The 6,220-nt window shown below is 43.2% G+C and overlaps 1 pseudogene; it reads left to right on the top strand.

The window, feature by feature from the left end:
* LOC109059421 overlaps positions 1–6,220 on the top strand; it is a 92,129-nt pseudogene that overhangs the window by 84,460 nt on the left and 1,449 nt on the right.

Genomic DNA, 6,220 nt, shown 5'->3' with positions numbered 1-6,220 from the left:
TCACTCTGCTGGACACCATGGAGCTGGCCACATTCTGTGTGCGAACCTTCTCTCTGCACAAGGTGAGACGCGCTTACAATTCTACTCTGGTTCTAATCAGCATCCAGAGATCCAGAAGAACTGTACGGCAGAAGAATCTGAAATTGAACTCACTGATCAGGGAAAGTTTAAACCTCTCTCATCCTTAATTCTGCCTCTTTATCTCAAAGCCTCTAGCGCCACCATCAGTTTAAAACGCCACATGCATTTGATGAACACACAGATGACTCTTACTCCTCTAGTTCCTCTATAGATCGTAATGGCCAGTGTTGGGGAAAGTTACTTTCCAACGTAATGCATTACAATATTGCGTTACTCCATAAAAAAGTAACTTATTGCATTACTTAACGTCTTTGCCCACTGAGTCCGAAATTTTAGGAAGTTAACGAATAAATACGACCTCATGTTGTGTCTCTGAAACTTTCTTCCGTCATTAAGAAAATCGGACTAGGTTTCAGACTCAGTGTGCAATGAACTTTAGTCACTTTTTATGAACAGTAATGCCTATTCGTTACTTTTGCGTTACGTTTTGTCACCTAAGCTGGGCTTGCTTTTTTGTTTTTTAATAATGACAAAACAAAAGTTACATTTCTGGCAGCTGTAAAGACACCACTAGTGCTTCTGTCTCTGCACTCGCTCCTGATTTCTCTCAACACCAGACACGAGAGCCATCAGTCAATACATGGGAAACAAAATAACTTGCATTACTTATATGAAAAAGTAACTCAAAGATTTTGTTGTAAATTTAGAAGCAATGCAATACTTTACTAGTTACTTGGAAAAGGTAATCTGATTACATAAATCAGGTTATTTGTAATGCATTGCCCTCAACACTGGTAATGACTGCTGTCAGTTCACATCCAAAAGTTATTAATAATTTGTATCTTTTCAATAAACATGATGCCAAAAAAACCAAACTAATTTGATGTTATATCTGGGGAACACTTTAGTGCACTGAAACAAAACTGTGACTGTAATCACATGAGTGGGGACTTCTAATGCAGATTAACAAATAAATTATTTAATCTGTTTTACTAAGTGTTTGAATGTTTTATTTTAGACTTTACAATTTAATACATTTTTAGCTTTGCATGAACTCACAAACCCCAGTCTGAAGGTCTGTGATCCTGATGTTTTTCCCTTCAGAGCGGCTGTAACGAGAGGAGAGAGGTGCGGCAGTTCCAGTTCACAGCTTGGCCTGACCACGGCGTTCCCGAATATCCCACTCCGTTCCTGGCCTTCCTCCGCAGGGTCAAAGCGTGTAACCCGCCGGACGCCGGCCCCGTCATCGTCCACTGCAGGTCAGTGCTGAGTGTTTCAGGTGTTGTGCTTTTACATTATTGACGCACTGTTTTCCTGTTTAATACTGTAAAGCTGCTTTGACACAGTCTGTATTGTTACAAGCACTGTATAAATAAAGGTGAAGCAAACTCCTCCATGTTTCCATCGATCTGGGCAGCTTCTCCTGGGCCGATGATAAACGAGCTGCAAACACAAATGTGTGTTGTTTATTCCCTCTCAAACCCTGCAGCTTGCAGAGTAAGACTGTTCTGCTTGTTATATAAGAGTTGCTTGCTTTATCCATTAATTGTGCTGTGTGAGGACACCGCTTCAGTTCTGCAGACTAAGCTCGTCTGTCCTCAGATCCACCCGGAGCCGCTGAAGCACTCAGCCTTTAGTGATGTGCGCTTTTAAAACACTGCTTCATAAGCTACAAAACCTTTGTGGATCATTTGTTATGAACCAGTGATTCAGAGCAACGTCACGTGAAAACAGAAAACTAGGTGTGTGTGTGTGAGAGAGAGAGAGAGTGTGTGTGTGTGTGTGTGTGTGTGTGTGTGTGTGTGTGTGTGTGTGTGTGTGTGTGGGAGAAAGAGAGAGAGTGTGTGTGTGTGTGTGTGTGTGTGTGTGTGGGAGTAAGAGAGAGTGTGTGTGTGTGTGTGTGAGAGAGAGAGAGAGAGAGAGAATGTGTGTGAGAGAGAGAGAGAGTGTGTGTGTGTGTGTGAGAGAGAGAAAGAGAGAGTGTGTGTGTGAGAGAGAGAGAGAGAGAGTGATGTGTGTGTGTGTGTGTGTGTGTGAGAGAGAGAGAGAGAGAGAGTGGTGTGTGTGTGTGTGAAGAGAGAGAGAGACGAGAGGAGAATGTGTGTGTGTGTGAGAGAGAGAGAGTGTGTGTGTGGTGTGTGTGAGAGAGAGAAAGAGAGAGAGAGAGATGGGCCGGTTGTCGTGGTGTTGTGTGACCTCTGGGCCGGTTGTCGTGGTGTTGTGTGACCTCTGAGAGGAGAGAGAGAATGTGTGTGTGTGTGTGAGAGAGAGAGAGTGTGTGTGTGTGTGTGTGTGAGAGAGAGAGAGAGAGAATGTGTGTGTGTGTGAGAGAGAGAGAGAGTGAGAGAGTGTGTGTGTGTGTGTGTGTGTGTGTGTTTGTGTGTCAGAGTCAGGAGGCCAAGTGTGATCCTATTACTGATGCATGAACACACACACACACACACACTCTTTCATAGTAGTGTAGTATCTTCAGCAGATTACACACACTACACAAGCGGCAGCAGTGTTTCCTCACGGATGTTCTGCATCATGCGTGTTCATCTGTAATCTGGATTATAGTTATTAAACGGTTGTAATCCCACAGTGCTTTGTTGTGTCCACATCTGTCAGATGAATGTGTCTGTCTTGATATCAGCGTTCGGATTAGTGAGCAGAAAGGGATCAGGGAAGTTATACCGTAGTAAAAGCGTGGTGTTTGATGTGTGTGTGTGTCTCAGCGCTGGCGTGGGCCGCACCGGCTGCTTCATCGTGATCGACGCCATGCTGGAGCGCATCCGTCACGAGCGGACGGTGGACGTGTACGGTCACGTGACCCTGATGCGCTCTCAGAGGAACTACATGGTGCAGACGGAGGATCAGTACGGCTTCATCCACGAGGCGCTGCTGGAGGCCGTGGCCTGCGGGAACACAGAGGTGGCGGCGCGCAGCCTGTACTCATACATACAGAACCTGTCACAGGTGGAGGCCGGAGAACACGTGACCGGCATAGAGCTGGAGTTCAAGGTACGCTTGATGATAATCAGTGGTTCAACGGATCACAAATCTCACGGTGCGTGTGCACTGGAACACTGCAAAAAAATGATCTTAGTATTTTTGTCTTGTTTTCTAGTACAAACATTCTTGAATCAAGATGCATTTACTTGACAAGCAAAATGACTTAAGATTTTGTTTTGTTGTAAATAGTAAAGTGGTCAAAATAAATGATGAAGGCCTGTTAAAGTGTTTCCAGGGCAGTTTTAATGTGACCTTCAGCAAAGTTCAAATCTGTTCGTTTTAGTTAAACTCAGTTTGTGACCTGCAGCAGTTTAATGCCGTGCTTCACATTATTCTGTCTGCGGTTCTGTCAGCGTCTGGCCAACAGTAAAGCGCACACCTCCAGGTTCGTCAGCGCTAATCTGCCCTGCAACAAGTTCAAGAACCGGCTGGTGAACATCATGCCATACGAAACCACCCGCGTGTGTCTGCAGCCAATCAGAGGCCTGGAAGGGTCCGACTACATCAACGCCAGCTTCATCGACGGATACAGGTACACCGCTGGACTCCAGCTCCAGATTTCATGATGTTATACACAATGTTGGGGGTAACACATTACAAGTAACGCGAGTTACTTGTAACTAGTAAAGTAATGCATTACTTTTTAATTCAGAAGGAAATATCTGACTTTTTTAAATAAGTAACTCCAGTTACTTTGTTTCCATGTATTGAGTGACAGCTCTGGTGTTGCCATGGTGAAAGAAATCAGGAGTAAGTGCAGAGTGTTGTGTGTGAACATGATCTTACTGTAGTTCTAGACTAAATATGAACATGTTTACTCATCTCTCCTGCACAAAAACAGTTCAGTTCAGTTTGTTTCATCACTCAAAATCAATAAAAAGTCAAATGCTCCAAGAACTCCTGCAATAATTAAAAATGTTAAATAAGACAAATATAATTTATGTATTTAATCCCATTTTATTAACCAATTCAACTGTACTGAGAAAAAAGGACAAACTCATCCATACTAATAGGCAAAAATGACACATTTGTGTTTGATTTTAGTTATTGCTGAATAGTGTTGTACTGTACTTTCTTCTCCTGTGTTATATTCTTCATGTGATTAGATTGAGCAGCGCCCTCTACTGTACAGACATGAATTTACATATCCTTCAGCCTGAGCCGCATTCACTTCACTTTTGGTGTGAAAGGGCTTTCACGTTTGTAAAAGAAGAACTTTTTATATTAAAAACAAACAAGCAAGCCCTGCTCAGGTTTAAAATGTAACTCAAAAGTAATGTAACACACTACTTTTCATAAAATGTAACTAGGTAATATAATTAGTTACTTTTTTAGGGAGTAACGCAAAATTGTAATGCATTACTTTTAAAAGTAACTTTCCCCAACACTGGTTATACGGAGGGTAATAATGCTGGTGGTCACGTGTCGATCTGGTGTGGATCTGTGTTCAGGCAGCAGAGGGCGTATATTGCGACGCAGGGGCCGCTAGCGGAGACCACTGAGGACTTCTGGCGCATGCTGTGGGAACACAACTCCACCATCGTGGTGATGCTGACCAAACTGCGTGAGATGGGACGGGTGAGTGACGGCTGGAGGAAAACACGCTCCATCTGGATCTGACTGAAGCAGTGTAACATCCGTGTGTTTGTGCGTTCACAGGAGAAGTGTCATCAGTACTGGCCAGCCGAGCGCTCGGCGCGCTATCAGTACTTTGTAGTGGATCCCATGGCAGAATACAACATGCCACAGTACATCCTGAGAGAGTTCAAAGTCACCGACGCCAGGGTGAGTCATTTACCGTGGTATGATCTGGTAAAGTGATCAGTGTTCATTTTGAGATCTTTCATGAAGAAACACCAGAGACACAAATGTCCCGGCAGATCCGTTTCTACAGGCTCATGCGTTTCTCACTTCGTTCAGACTCATTGTCTTCCTTTCCAACAGGACGGACAGTCCAGAACCGTCAGACAGTTCCAGTTCACCGATTGGCCAGAACAAGGAGTTCCAAAGTCAGGCGAGGGTTTCATTGATTTCATTGGACAGGTGCATAAAACCAAGGAGCAGTTTGGTCAGGACGGACCAATCGCAGTCCACTGCAGGTGCGTTACAATCCTCACACTCAGTGTTTAGAGAGCTGTGCAGATCTCAGTGTGATATTCTTGACTCATTTATCTCTCATTCATCTTTCATTCATGTCTCATTGTTGTCTCATCTATGTTTCATTTTTGTCTCGTTCCTGCTTCATTCATGTCTCATTCTGGTCTCATTCTTGTCTCAATTATGTCTCATTCATGTCTCGTTCTTGTTTCATTCATGTCTCATTATGTCTCATTCATTCGTGTCTCATTATGATTCACACATCATTTACTCATCAATCATTCATCTCTCTTGTTTCTTGTTTCATTCATGTCTCATTATGTCTCATTCATTCGTGTCTCATTATGTTTCATTCATTCTTGTCTCATTCATGTCTCATTGTCACATTCAATCTCAACTCATTCATGTCTTATTCTTATTTCATATATGTCTCATTCATTCTTGTCTCATTCTTGTTTTATTCATGTCTCATTCATTCTTATTTCATATATGTCTCATTCATTCTTGTCTCATGTCCCATTCTGGTCTCATTCTTGTCTCATTATGTCTCATTCTTGTCTCATTATGTCTCATTCATTCTTGTCTCATCCATGTCTCATTGTCTCATGCATTCTGGTCTTAGGTCTTGTGTCTTATATCATGTCTCGTTCTTGTTTCATTCATGTCTCGTGTCATTGTCTCATTCATGTCTTATTGATGATTTATTCATGTCTCATTCTGATCTCGTTCATGTCTCTCTCAGTGCGGGCGTCGGGCGTACGGGTGTCTTCATCACCCTCAGTATCGTTCTGGAGCGGATGCGTTACGAGGGCGCTGTGGATATCTTCCAGACTGTCAAAATGCTGCGCACACAACGGCCAGCGATGGTGCAAACTGAGGTAAAGCACGCATCACATGACCAACAAACGCTGTTATCACTGATCTCTGAGTCTGTGGAAGATCTCAGTCGATTTCAGGAAACAGCGTTAATCATGCTGGGAAAGTTCTGTAAATCATATTTTTGCACCTCAGACCCAAAGTACCAGACTCTGGACCGCCACAAGATTTG

Source organism: Cyprinus carpio, chromosome B2, assembly GCF_018340385.1.
Source record: "Cyprinus carpio isolate SPL01 chromosome B2, ASM1834038v1, whole genome shotgun sequence".
Lineage (NCBI taxonomy): Eukaryota > Metazoa > Chordata > Actinopteri > Cypriniformes > Cyprinidae > Cyprinus > Cyprinus carpio.
This window is presented reverse-complemented; position numbering and strand designations above follow the sequence as displayed.